Below are 13,816 nucleotides of genomic sequence, written 5' to 3'. Positions count from 1 at the left end.
TTATGAGCCCTTGGTTTATGGACATGTTTGATTGGGGTTGCGGTGCCCAAAAATGCCTATAACAGTTGCCCCCTAAAGCATGAGGTCATTAATCTTTTGATGTCGAGTGAAATGCTTTATCATGAGGATCCGAAATTTTTTCGAGCTGGAAGGTGAACTGTAATAAGATATGATACAATACATTATCTTCATAATATTTTTCATGATCTAGCTGAGTCGGGCATTCCCATGCTCAACTTTATAAATTCATTTTCATGTAGATAAGATAGACAACCGTCTGTGCAGGAGACTGATGATTCTGATCGAGCCATCATCCTTTGATTCAGATGATCATCTGTGTAGCAACAATGTACATTTTATGTCTTTATTTTCCTAAATATATCGCAGCTCGGATGGATGAAACTAGATTCGAGGTCTTCAAACTCGTTCAATTTTCACTCAGAGTACAATTCGATCCATGTGAAAGATGTTCTGGAGTCGAACATGGAAAGACATCGCCTGATTACCAGCCAATGATATAAGTTGTTAACAGGTGTGAGAGGAATCACCGATAATGATGATGACCCTCAAGGTACTACAGTACAATTCGCATGGTGTGAATAAGGGACTTGGCGTCGAACACCGCGCAAAATCTTTTGGTCGAAGGCTATTGATGTAAACCTATCACCGGAAGTGAGAAACTTTCCATTGAGGCATGCAAGCTTCAAAGTACTGAAGGGGTTGTTCCTAAGTCGACTTCTTGGATAATGAGCTAATGTCGACAAGAAGCGACTCGCCGTAGGAGGGCCTTAATGAATCCCACATCTATGACACAGAATGGAGTAAATTATTTTGGAGGTGAAAATGGTCTGATGATACAGGGTTCAGGGTGGTGGTCATGAAAGAATGGAGCGTGAATGTATTGCAGTGGATGAGACACAGGTGAATTCTCTGAGCGACTTCTCTTGAACATACCGGCGACACTGATGTGATGGATTGGTAGCGTTAACCCCAAATGTGGATGGTGTGATGGACCAATGGCGATATGACCAGTGAACGGAACAACCCAACCCAACTCGGATGTGGAGTGAAAGTGTCATGTTCGAGAGCGACTTGCTACCAATAAAGTTTCTTCAAGTTTTCTTCCCAATTTTTCCCCAGTCATTGTTGACGAGTACCTCTTTATTTTTTCAAGCTTGAGGAGGATAACATATGTTTGTTCTATAATTTTCCCTTCGGGCAAACCCATTGCTATATTTTAATGAGCCTAGCAACAGTGAAACTCGTTCTTGTTTGTATGGACAAGTTTGTCGCTATTCGGTTTTAACAAGTTTAACGACAAAGATAACTCGATCCTTTTCAATTTTAGAGAGTCTGAAAAGGGACATAAAGGAAACTCCAATGATCCTTTTTCGTCATATAATCCCTTAAGTCTGAAAAAGTATAAAATAATACAAAAGGGATGAATTTTCGGTAATTTTAACAAGCCGAACAAGACAAGCGCTCGATATTTTTGTGTAATAATCCCTCAGGTCCAAAAAGATTAAAATCTAGAGGAGGGATAGCACTTTTGGTCGCTTTAACGAGCTGGAGAGGCCAATCGCTCAGCAATATTTTCATATTTTATGAGTCAGTTGAAAAGAGCTTTAAGGAGACTCGTTTTTTGAGGAACGAGTGATAATTTCGGGTAGCAGATGATTCCAGGTAAGGTTTGGAATTTCCCAATCACGGCAGTATCACAAGGATGGCTAACAGAATCACTCTTCGTAGTTGTTCCTAAAAAAGGGTAAACAATCAAATGGAGGTGAATGATCGGCTAAAACAGAGTGGAGGTGACGATGAGAACACGACCAAGGCTCAAAAGCTGATGATAATGCATTCACAATGGTTATTTACCGGAAATTGGTTCATTTTTTAATGAGCTTAAACTCTGGGGGAACGTTTGCTCATTGCTTATGTTTAATTTTTAACGAGCTTGAATTCCACGTTAAAACTACTCGTGCTTGTCATATAATAAGGATGTCTCATTTAAGATGCCATTTTTTATGGAGCTTGCACCTTACAAAGCTTTGCCCCGGATCCTTTCTTTATGCAAGTTAGGAACGACCAATCCTATGAGTTTAAAGGGTTGAGAAACTAAAAACTAATAAAATAAATGGTCGCTCTTTGCTTGCATTCAAAAAGGTCTGCATGCCCCCAGGTATAGCGAAAAATTCCCAGGTTACCATATGAAAGCTCTCCATCCGCATTGTAGACAAAATGCTTCCTTGGCGATGTCTACTGAAATAGACAAAGGTGAGTGGCACAGTCACCTCCACTCACATAACTTTGACGAGGGAATATTATTCCAGTCTAATCCCATTTTCCTAAATGGACAGGTGTGTCAGACTAGTCATATATCCTCTGTGGAAACCTACCCTATACCCAAGGTTTTCCTGCCGAAACAGACCAAGGTGCATGCCCCCTGGGTTTCATTCATGTCCTCCCGAATCACTCGCGCTCATCAGGTGGATGGACTAGAGATTGATCAGACATTCCTTGCATGAAAGGACCATTTAGGGATGGTATTTGACTATTTGCTATGTGTGAGCCAGGAAATGACAGTTGGTCTATGAGCTTGACCACTTTGCCTTCGTGCGGAAAACACATTACTCTAAAGAGTGAGGAGACAATGGCTCCTATGCAATAAATATAGTCACTTCCAAGGAGTATATTATAATCCAGAGGCCCTTGGACTACCATTACGTTCATGTGAACAGTTTTCTTTCTCAATGTTATCGGCACATTGGGAAGGATCCCTAACGGTCGACTGGTTCCTTTGTCAAAGCCTATCAGATTTCTCATCTCAGGTAGAAGCGATGGCGAACCAAGCGGTTTCCAAACAGTTGAGGAAAGGATAATCACAGAAGCCCCTTCATCTATGATGGTACCAGCCATGACCATTCTGTATATTTGTGTAATGATTCAGAATGGTACACTAGCTAGTAAACGGGTTCTGCCTAGTAGGTTCCAATCGAAGGAGACAACTAGGTTGCTTGGAGGTGGGACCAAATAGACGGCCGGATATGACTCTGATGAACTTCCTTCCTGCGGTAAAGGAATGGGTAGACTGCCCTCATGTTCATCAAAGTCTATGTTTACGAAAAGAATTTGGACGGTGTCGTTCTCATTCTCTTCGGTGATTGTGTCATCTGAAGATGGACCTTCCGAAGACAAGACCGGGTTGACTGCCGCCTCAGCCTTTTGACTTTTGTCTGGTATGGGTTCGACAGTTTTATCTTCAATGACAGATCCTTCGACCGAACACGATGGTGTGTCAATCGGATTTCCAACTAGTGATGGACCTGGCAAGAGTTTCTTATATCCAGGAGGAAGCCATAACGGTGAAACCGGACGGTCATCCAAAACTCTTTTAACTTCGTCTAGGAAGGGACAATGGTGGAGGGCATGATCACCTTCACACAGTCTACAAGGAAATTTAGATTTTCCTTTTTGTCCAGGTGCTTCGGTTTCACTAGTTGATGGTGTACTCTCAACATGGTCCTTAGAGGTTGATGACACCAGGTTGTGCAAACGAGGAGACCAGTCCCTTAAGATCCAAGGGATGTAGGGACAATCTCAGTGGTAGTGGTATCCTTTGCAAATGACACATGGTAATTTAGGCCTAGATGGTGCATTGTGTGGATTTTCTCTAGACAATGCATGGTTGCCCCCTTTCGCCTTTGGCTCTTTCTTCTTCTTCTCCTTCTTGTAGGAATTTACAGGGTAAGTTCCTCGGAAAGAACACCAAAAGGACACCGCTCACAACCAGATCACAGATCAATACACCAGTATTTTTGACGTGGTTAAAACCCTCAAAGAGGGAAACAGTCCACGGCCTGCGCCAACGTGGCTACTACAGGCAATTTATTAATCAAAGAATGAAAATTTACATAAGCTTCTCTCATGCATGAATTACCCGAACAATGACCCTCCATGCACTTTAAATAGAACTCATGGACCAATCGGGTGTCAAGCCACGGATCAAGTGTCGGTAATACCGAAGAGAGAGTGAACCGTCGGATCACTACATATCGTGACCGTCGGATTGTAAGTTACAAAATGTACAACGGTAAAGAAACACACTTTACCTAACTCTATACCTAACTCTATACTAGACCAAGTTGAACTTAACTATTTCCTATGTGTCGGAATATCCTAACATCCCCCCTTAAGAACAACTTGGGATAGGATTGAAGGATTTACAAATATGACACAATAGGAGAAGGAAGGAGGCACTAGAGCCTATCCCCCCTTAGTGACAACTTCCTGAACTCCAAGCATATATCGAAGTTTAGTGAACTTCGCCTCTGTGAGAGCCTTTGTGAAGATGTCTGCAACCTGATCATCTGTTGAACAATATTGCACTTCAAGAACATGGTCATGAATGAGCTTTCTGATGAAGTGCATGTGTAGTTCAATGTGTTTGCTGCGCTGATGCTGGACTGGATCTTTGCATAGCTGAATGGCACTTTGATTATCACACCAAAGTGTGGTTGGATGCTGCTGCTCAAAGCCAAACTCTGATAGGATCTGACGAAGCCACAAGGCTTCCTTACTAGCTTCCACGGCACCACGATACTCTGCTTCTGCTGACGAAAGAGAAATGGCAGCCTGTTTCTTACAAGCCCATGTAATAGGTCTTGAACCAAGAGTGAAGACATAACCGGCAGTAGACTTCCAATCATCAGGGTCACCAGCCCAATCAGAATCAGTGAAACCAACTAATAGAGGAGCTGCTTTGGCATTGTAATGAATCCCAAACTGTATTGTACCTCGAACATAACGAAGTATTCTTTTAGCTGCTTTCCAATGACTTTCACGGGGGTTTTGCATAAAACGAGCAACAAGGCCAACAGCAAAGGAAAGGTCAGGACGAGTATGGGTTAAATACAACAGTTTTCCTACAAGTTGACGGTATAAGGTAGCATCAACTTCAGGAGAAGTACAAGAGACTGAAAGTTTGACTCCAGACTGAAAGGGAGAAGGGGCTGGCTTACAGTCTTCCATGTGAAAATGACGAAGAATATCACAAGCATACTTGGACTGGGAAAGGGAAATACCCTCCTTGGATTGCAAGACTTGAAGACCGAGAAAATAGTGTAAGTGTCCTAAGTCTGTCATTTCAAATTTCTTTTTAAGGCTGGACTTCACATGGTTTATAAGGTTGGGATCACTACCAGTAAGAATAAGATCATCAACATAAAGAACAAGGATGATAAGAGAGTTGCCCACTTTCTTGGTGTAGACAGTATTGTCAGAATAACACCTAGAAAAGCCAGATTCTAAAAGAAAGCTATCCATTTTGGCATACCAAGCCCGAGGAGCTTGCTTGAGACCATAAAGAGATTTCTTAAGTCGACATACAAGGCTGGAGTCTGTTTGGATGAAGCCAATGGGTTGTTCCATATAGATTTCTTCATGCAAGTCCCCATGCAAGAAGGCAGATTTAACATCCATCTGATGGACTTCCCATTTTAAAGAGGCAGCAAGGGAAAGAACAAGGCGGATAGAGTTCATTTTGGCAACAGGGGAGAAGGTTTCAGTGTAGTCAATGCCTTCAACCTGTGAAAAGCCCTTAGCAACAAGACGAGCTTTATGTTTATCAACTTTCCCATCTGGTCCATACTTGGTTCTGTAAACCCATTTACATCTAACAAGTTTGCGTCCCTTTGGTAGAGGAACAAGATCCCATGTATCATTTGCCAACAATGAATGATATTCTTCATTCATAGCTGCTTCCCAATGTGGATGGCCTGAAGCTTCTGCAAAAGTGTCAGGATCATGATTTACTGGAGCTTGAGCCAGTAAAGAAGAGGCTCTTTCAAACTGAGAACGTGTACGTCGCTGATCTGTAGGATCACCGGCAAGATCACCTGCTGCATCCCGAGTAGCACGGACCCATCTTGGAAGTTGAAGATCCTGAGAAGGTGGGGGAGGATTGTCATCCTCACTTTCATCATCTGAAGAAGAAATGTTTTCAAAAGTAGAAGAGATAGGAAGAGGTGGCACATCCGCCGGACTAGGCTCGCAGGCCGATTTATTTTCATCAAATTTTACATCTCTTCTAATGATAACATTTTTGGACTTAAATGGAATAAGTCTATAACCTTTTACATCTTCAGAATATCCAACAAAAGTACATTTCTCACTCTTAGGTTCTAAAGCTTTATGCTTTTCATCTGGAATATGGGCCCATGCTTCACTTCCAAAAACACGAAAGTGACTTACATCTGGTTTAATGGAACTCCAAGCTTCTTCTGGAGTGATATTCTTTAGAACCTTAGTAGGAGTGCGATTGATTATATAATTTGCACAATTAATTGCTTCAGCCCAAAAACTAAGACTGAGTCCTTTAGATTGCAGCATACAATTAGCCATTTCCTTTAAGGTGCGATTTTTCCTTTCAGCTACACCATTTTGTTGTGGAGTGTATGGAACAGTATGTTGCATTTGAATTCCATTTTCGGTGCAAAAGTTGATGAATGTGTTTTTAACATATTCTCCACCATTATCAGTTCTTAGCTTAAGAATTTGATGTCCAGATTGTTTTTCAACAAAGGCTTTGAAAGCCAAAAATGTGTTAAATACTTCGCTCTTGAGTTTTAAGAAGTATACCCAAGTGCGTCTGGAGAAATCATCAATGAAAGTTAAGAAATACTTGCAGCCAGAGAATGAAGCAACAGGAAGTGGACCACATAAATCACTGTGCACAAGCTGTAAAGGGGCTGAGGCGTGCCAAGAGGCACGTTTTTCAAAACTGTCCCGATGATGTTTTCCGAGTACACATCCGGAACAAACACCATCTCTGCAAAATACCATAGGAAGACCTGTCACCATATTTTCTTTACATAGATGCTGAAGGGAGCGATAGTTTAAGTGACCAAATCGCTCATGCCAAAGTTTGCTCACTTCATCATTATGAGCAACAAATACTGAGGGAAGATTTGATGACCCAAAGTTGTGAAACTTATACAACCTTGTGGAATCATCAGCAATACCAGTAGCTAGAATCTGTTTAGGATTTATTAGATCCTTGATTACAACATCATGAGGTGAAAATTCAACAATTTTACCTTCACCTGAATGAGTTATCTGATATACAGATAGAAGGTTGCAGGATAAGGTTGGAACACATAATACATCATTAAACTGACCATTGTCTAGATGAACAGTTCCAGTCCCTACAACATTAAGAGATCTATCATCACCAACATATATATTTTTGGTGTTACAATCATTTAAAGAAGAAAACATGGCTTTGTTTTTGGCCATGTGATAAGAGGCTCCAGAATCAATGAGCCACTCATGAGAATGAGAAGAAGAAGATACATTTAATGCATAACCAGACTGAGATGATTGACAACGACATGCAGAAAGTGCCATTCCTGAAGATGAAGTTGAAGTTGAAGAATGCTCCACATGGATGTTATGTTTCTTCATTGCGGCTTCCAAGGCTTCCATCTTCTTAAAGCATTTAGATTCTAAGTGGCCATCTCGATTACAAAAGTTACAATGTCTATCAGTCTTCTTCCATTTGTTTTTATTGGTCTTATCATTTTGCTGAAATGATCTTTCATTTTGAGGCTGAGTTTGCTTAGGACCCTTGTTTGGTTTAGGACCATTCTTTTTAGGATATGACTTCTTAGGATTCTTTGAATTTGGTTGCTGCTGGGTGGCTAACGCTTTCTTGGAAGAGTTTCCAAGATTAAGAAGACCAAGGTGTAAGAGTTTTTCTTGTTCTCTTATTAAAGAATCACAAAAAGAATCAAAGGAAGGGGCCTTGTAGTCTTTTCCTTGACAAATGAAAGCTTCCCTTGTAGAATGGAAGGTGGAAACAAATACAGAGTAGGCTGGTCCCAACTTAGTAAGGATGGAATAAATAAGGTTACTATCTTCTTTCTTAACCTTAACACCTTCCAAGAGATATCTAAGGGTCTTGAATTTGGACAAGAAATCTTCAATGCAAGAAAAATTATTAGGATCCAATGTAAGCAACTGATTTTCAAGTTGATGGGCTCTAATTTCATTTTTAATCCCAAAAACTTTAGTGATTTGTTCCAATGCTTCATGAGGAGTTTCAAGTTCTGCAATATGGAATCTAAGATCAGGAGAAATAGACATCCCTATCAAACCACGTGCTTGATCTTGTCTATTTCCCATTTTGCAGCCTTGTCTTCATGTTTTGGTTTCTTCTCTTGGCATGTGGCTATTCTGTAGAGACCTTTACTTCTAAGTAAATCTTCCATGTAGGCTATCCATTGGAAGTAGTTAGTGCTGTCAAGAATGACTTGACATGGACTTTCCATTTTTTTTTAAAAACTGAAGCTGAAGATGCTGAAAGTAAGTGTTCCAATGGATAGATCTCAAAAAAGTAGGCTGGTTTAAAAAAAACGGCTCTGAAAAAGGCTTCCGGATGAAGAAGTTATGGCTTTTTGAAAAAAAATTGTTGAAGTTGCCTGTAAAGTGCGCGAATGTGCGGGAATGAAAAAATCCGCCCCCACAAAAATGGAGACTTGAACCCAAGACCTCTACTCTCTTAAAATAGCTTTGAACCAATTGATCTATATAAAAAATTTGAGAGAGAGAGAGAGAGAGAGAGAGGGGGGGGGGGGGGGCCTCGGTTTGCGTGCTTGCCTTGAGAAAGCTCTTTTTCCCTACAAAACACAAAACCCAACACGGACATGCAAAGAAAATGAACCTTATGGCTCGAAGTTAGCTTTAGCCAAAAAACTAGATATTTTCAAAAAATGAACCTTGCGGCTCAAAGTTAGCTTTGGCCGGAAACTAAATATTTTTCTCAATGTTTCTGATTTTCCGAGATCACCCTAAGGCGCAGGGAAAAGAGCATACGCATGAGAAAAATCCTTCCTTTCTGTTTCTGATTTGCCCAGATCGCACAGAGTCGCAGGGAAAAGAGCATACGCAGAAATGAAAGGTATAGATCCGGTTAGAAAAAAAAGCTAAATAAACCGAAACCGAAATAAGCAGAGAGAAAATAACAGTAAACTGCAAATAAAGACTGTATACCTCCAGATCTTAAAAATGACGTAGCTAGGGCTACCGGAAACCTTTTCGCGTGAAACGAAAGGGGTTCCTCACTGGAACAGATGCTCCGAACACAACAGAGCAGTCCTCTCGGCCCGAAATCAGTCATAAACAGCAGATCTAGGAAACGGCAGTCGGATGCAGTTCTATCGGCTTCAGATTTGGATCACCAACGGACGCGACCCTCAAATAGCTCTGATACCATGTAGGAATTTATAGGGTAAGTTCCTCAGAAAGAACACCAAAAGGACATCGCTCACAACCAGATCACAGATCAATACACCAGTATTTTTGACGTGGTTAAAACCCTCAAAGAGGGAAACAGTCCACGGCCTGTGCCAACGTGGCTACTACAGGCAATTTATTAATCAAAGAATGAAAATTTACATAAGCTTCTCTCATGCACGGATTACCCGAACAATGACCCTCCATGCGCTTTAAATAGAACTCATGGACCAATCGGGTGTCAAGCCACGGATCAAGTGTCGGTAATACCGAGGAGAGAGTGAACCATCGGATCACTACATATCGTGACTGTCGGATTGTAAGTTACAAAATGTACAATGGTAAAGAAACACACTTTACCTAACTCTATACTAGACCAAGTTGAACTTAAGTATTTCCTATGTGTCGGAATATCCTAACATTTCTTCTTCTTAGTTACTTGGTTTTGGGCCTTACCAGCTTTATCAAGCGAAGAGGAAGGAGGAGAGGGAGAATCGGATGAAGTAGAAGGTTGGGGGGTAACTCTAGTATCATCTAGTTGCTGACTTTATTGTTCAGGAATCGCGGTATTCTGAACGACGGAGGTCAAGAAGAGCCATACGAGAAAGCCAATTGTCAATCCTGGGAGTGACAATGTGGCCATATGAGGTGCACCAACATCTCCCCAAGAGGAGAAAGGACTAGGATTTCCTCCAAGGGGAATTCCTTGGTTGGTGGACTCAATTTCTCAACCTAAGACCAATGCAGGAATGGTGATATTATTTTGATTAAAATAAATTTTAGACGCTTTGAGATCTATCCATTGGAACACTTTTTTGAAGTATTTTATTACAAGGCCTTCAAAAACATATTTCATTAAATTTGGAAGTATTTTATTACAAGGCCTTCAAAAACATTCATTCTTTTGTAAATCGCCATATTAACTTGATTCAACATTAAAATGATTTGCAAGTAATTTCAAACCAATTAGAGATCATGAATAGGTCAAACATGGGGTTGTTATGTACAATAGTATCAATACACAATAGGATTGTGAAATCAAACTCTTAGAAGAAATTGATTTAAGCTAAATCATATTAGTATGTCAAACATCCAATACAGATATTATAGTTATGGATAACATGCTAGATTCCTCAATGTTTAAATTTTATGTCTGGCAACTCTAACCCCCTTTCCCCCAACCTATGGGGGATTTGTTGATTGAATGATGGTTTAATAATGCATAGTTAGAAAAAGTTGTCAATTCAAAATAGAATAAACCAGTTAGAACTCATAAATTATTAATTTTGTAAAAAATATATTTTTCACTTACATTGAGATTTTTATTTCAAAAATAAATTCCATTTATACACATTCTAAATATAATTTAATACATACTTGTCTTGTTGGTTTCTATGAGATTATTTCAATTACAAATAATTTATTTAAGAATTGAAATTTACCAAAATCAAATGCCATATGTTGCATAAAGTTTAAGTACACTTATTTATGACCCGTACTTTGAAATAATGTTAACAATCTACTTAACATTCATTACCAATTAATTATTCCATGTGTTGTTAGGAAAAGCATTTCATATTACATGGAGTTTTATTTTATTTTTAAGTGCCACATTTACACACTTAGATTAAACTTCATGATATGAAAATAAAAGTCGATAATGGATTTATATAGACCACCTAAAAATCATTATCAATTAATTATAATTTGTTTTGTAAAATATATATATATTTACTTACATTAAGAGTTACATTTAAAAATTGCATCACATTTATGAACTTCTATCAATGCATATAGCCAAATAGAATTCTTCAAGTCCTATTGGATTCTATGAAATTATTTAAACCACAAATAAACTATTTAGAAATTGAAAATGACAAAATGCTAATATGGATTGGAAAATCAATGTCTTATGGTGCAAAAAGTTTAAATACAATCATTTTTTACCCATCTCTTTAATGAGTCTAGATGGTCCACTTAACACATTGTTAATTAATTATTCCATGTTTTATTAAGAAGAGAATTTTGTTTTTCATAGAGTTTTGTTTCAAAACAATACAATATGAGATTAATACAATCTTAATAGATTATGTGATAGACAAATAAAAGTCAATAAATGGGTTCCATATTAAATTAAATGAGATGAGATGATTGCATATACAAATAGTTGATTCAAGAATATATGAAAAAAATATGGGTTAAAAATTGAATGCCCTACAATTTAACGAGTAGTATTCACTTATGAGTCATCACCCGTTAGCTTAAATAATCCACTTAATACTTATTATCAAGAAATTAAAAGACTTATTTTCGAAAAAATACATCATAGTATATGGCTATTATAAATCACATCTATACACTCATATTAATGGACATAACTAAGTACAAGTCAATAATATAATTATAGCTCAAGTGATATGATTTCAGTTTATTTAAAATACACATTTACAAAAAAACGACTTTAAATAATGAAATTAGATGCCTTATGATTCAAAAAGTTCAATGACATAATTCATCCATGATAGTATGTAATCAAACCTTAATAATCCACTTATCAATCATTATCATCATATATATGTTTTTTTAAGAAATGCAAAATTATTTACAATATATTTTTATCTAAAAAATTACATATCACGTTTATGCATTCATATTAGTGCATTTTATATGTAAACAATGAATAACTGACTTTGTGCCTTGTTGATTTTCAATATGATATGATTGCAGTTACAACCATTAATTGATTTTAGCATATAAATTTATGAAAACTATCGATTGAGAAATCACATATCTTATGCTTCAAAAAAATTGAATCATTTACCTATGACACATTTATCATTAGCCTTAATAATGAATAATGCATTGTGAATAGTGAATAATGCACATAACATTTATCAAGTAAATTATTATAATTTCTTTAGTAAGAATAGCACCTTTGTTTGCAAGGAGTTCTATTTCAAAACTTATATTTCACATTTATATATGATTATTGATACATATAAGTAAACATAAGTCATTAAAAATAGCATGCCTCAATGGTTCATGTAAGATAATTTGAATGGCAAACAATTCATTTAAGAACACACGAGCGCGTGCACACACATCTTAGAAAAAAATCGATACAACAAAGTCATTGCAAAAACATTTATAAATAATAAGAAATATACATATTAATATAACTGACAATTTCCATATATTTCAAAAATTATAAAATCATACAAATTGATTCAACAAAAACTATGTCCAAAATGTATTGAAAAATTGGAATGTACTTTTCAACAAATTTATAAAAGAAATTATCTCCATGAACTACAATGAAGTACATGTTCTATTGAACATTCGAATGTACTCATGTTTTTGTTTGATAAGATGAAGTCTTAAGAAAGGGGAATAAAACTTGCATAAGCCATGTATCTTACTCTTTTCCTGTATATGATTTTATCAAGATGTGGTTTGATCGATATCTGATGAATTGAGAAGTATACTTTTATGTATCTATTAGCAATACATTTGATTCTTCATAATTATCTCCATATTGGGACCACACATCAATCAACTTTTTCTCATAAAATTGTCTTGCTCTCCCTACTTCCAATTTTGTTTGCAAATGACAATGAGCCCTGTCCCATGCAAATTTAAAGTCCTCTGTATCAATATTTGATTTTTCAAGTACTTTTCGAATGTACTTGTCAGTGACATTTAATGTCCATATTTCGACATCATAATTTCTTAAGCAATATTTTAATACCTTTTACTGAAAAGGCCTTAAAAAATAGGACTTATCACCAAACTGCCAATCTGGTTCTCTTTGAATATGAAAATTTTGTTCATCTTTGATGTATGATTGGAAGAATACTCTTCCATTTCAAATATCAACAACATCTTTTGACTTGTAGTAATTCCCATATGCATCTGCACTGTAACCACATGTATGATATTAATATATCTCCACTTCAACACTTCATTGCTTAAGGACATAAAAACTTATCATTTTAAAAATGATGTTAATATTTATTATGAACTATTTCCATTTGTATGCAAACATAATTCTACAATGAGTTCAAAGTATCACAAAATACAAATAGAATTGCCCCATTAAAATGAACAAACAAATAATATGTTTACTTTATACATAGAGCCTAATACCTTTATTTAATTTGTACGGAATAAAAGTCTTATAAGGATGCATTGACCCACCATTTAAATCATTGATTTTAAGACTTGTAACGATTTATTTAATTGCAATTGAAAAATATAATTACAAAGGTCTAGTACAAGTAAACAAACTAATTATATATTAATTTTCACATACAATATAATACAATTTTTAAATTTCAAACCTAATTAATTATATGTAAATTTATAGAGTTTCTACCTTAGTTTTTTTTGGTGCTTCTTTTAGTACAAATTGTATGTTTATTGTTGGTGCTACATACAACTTAATATAATTTTTCAACTTATATGGAATAAAAAGGGTTATAAGAATGCAATGGGTCATCCTTCACATTACTAATTTCTAAGAGGT

This window comes from Pinus tabuliformis, chromosome 4_2 (assembly GCF_031772625.1).
Source record: "Pinus tabuliformis cultivar Carrire ecotype Pingquan chromosome 4_2, CPIR1, whole genome shotgun sequence".
NCBI classification, from domain to species: domain Eukaryota; kingdom Viridiplantae; phylum Streptophyta; class Pinopsida; order Pinales; family Pinaceae; genus Pinus; species Pinus tabuliformis.
The sequence above is the reverse complement of the archived record's forward strand: the minus strand, read 5'-3'. Positions refer to the sequence as shown.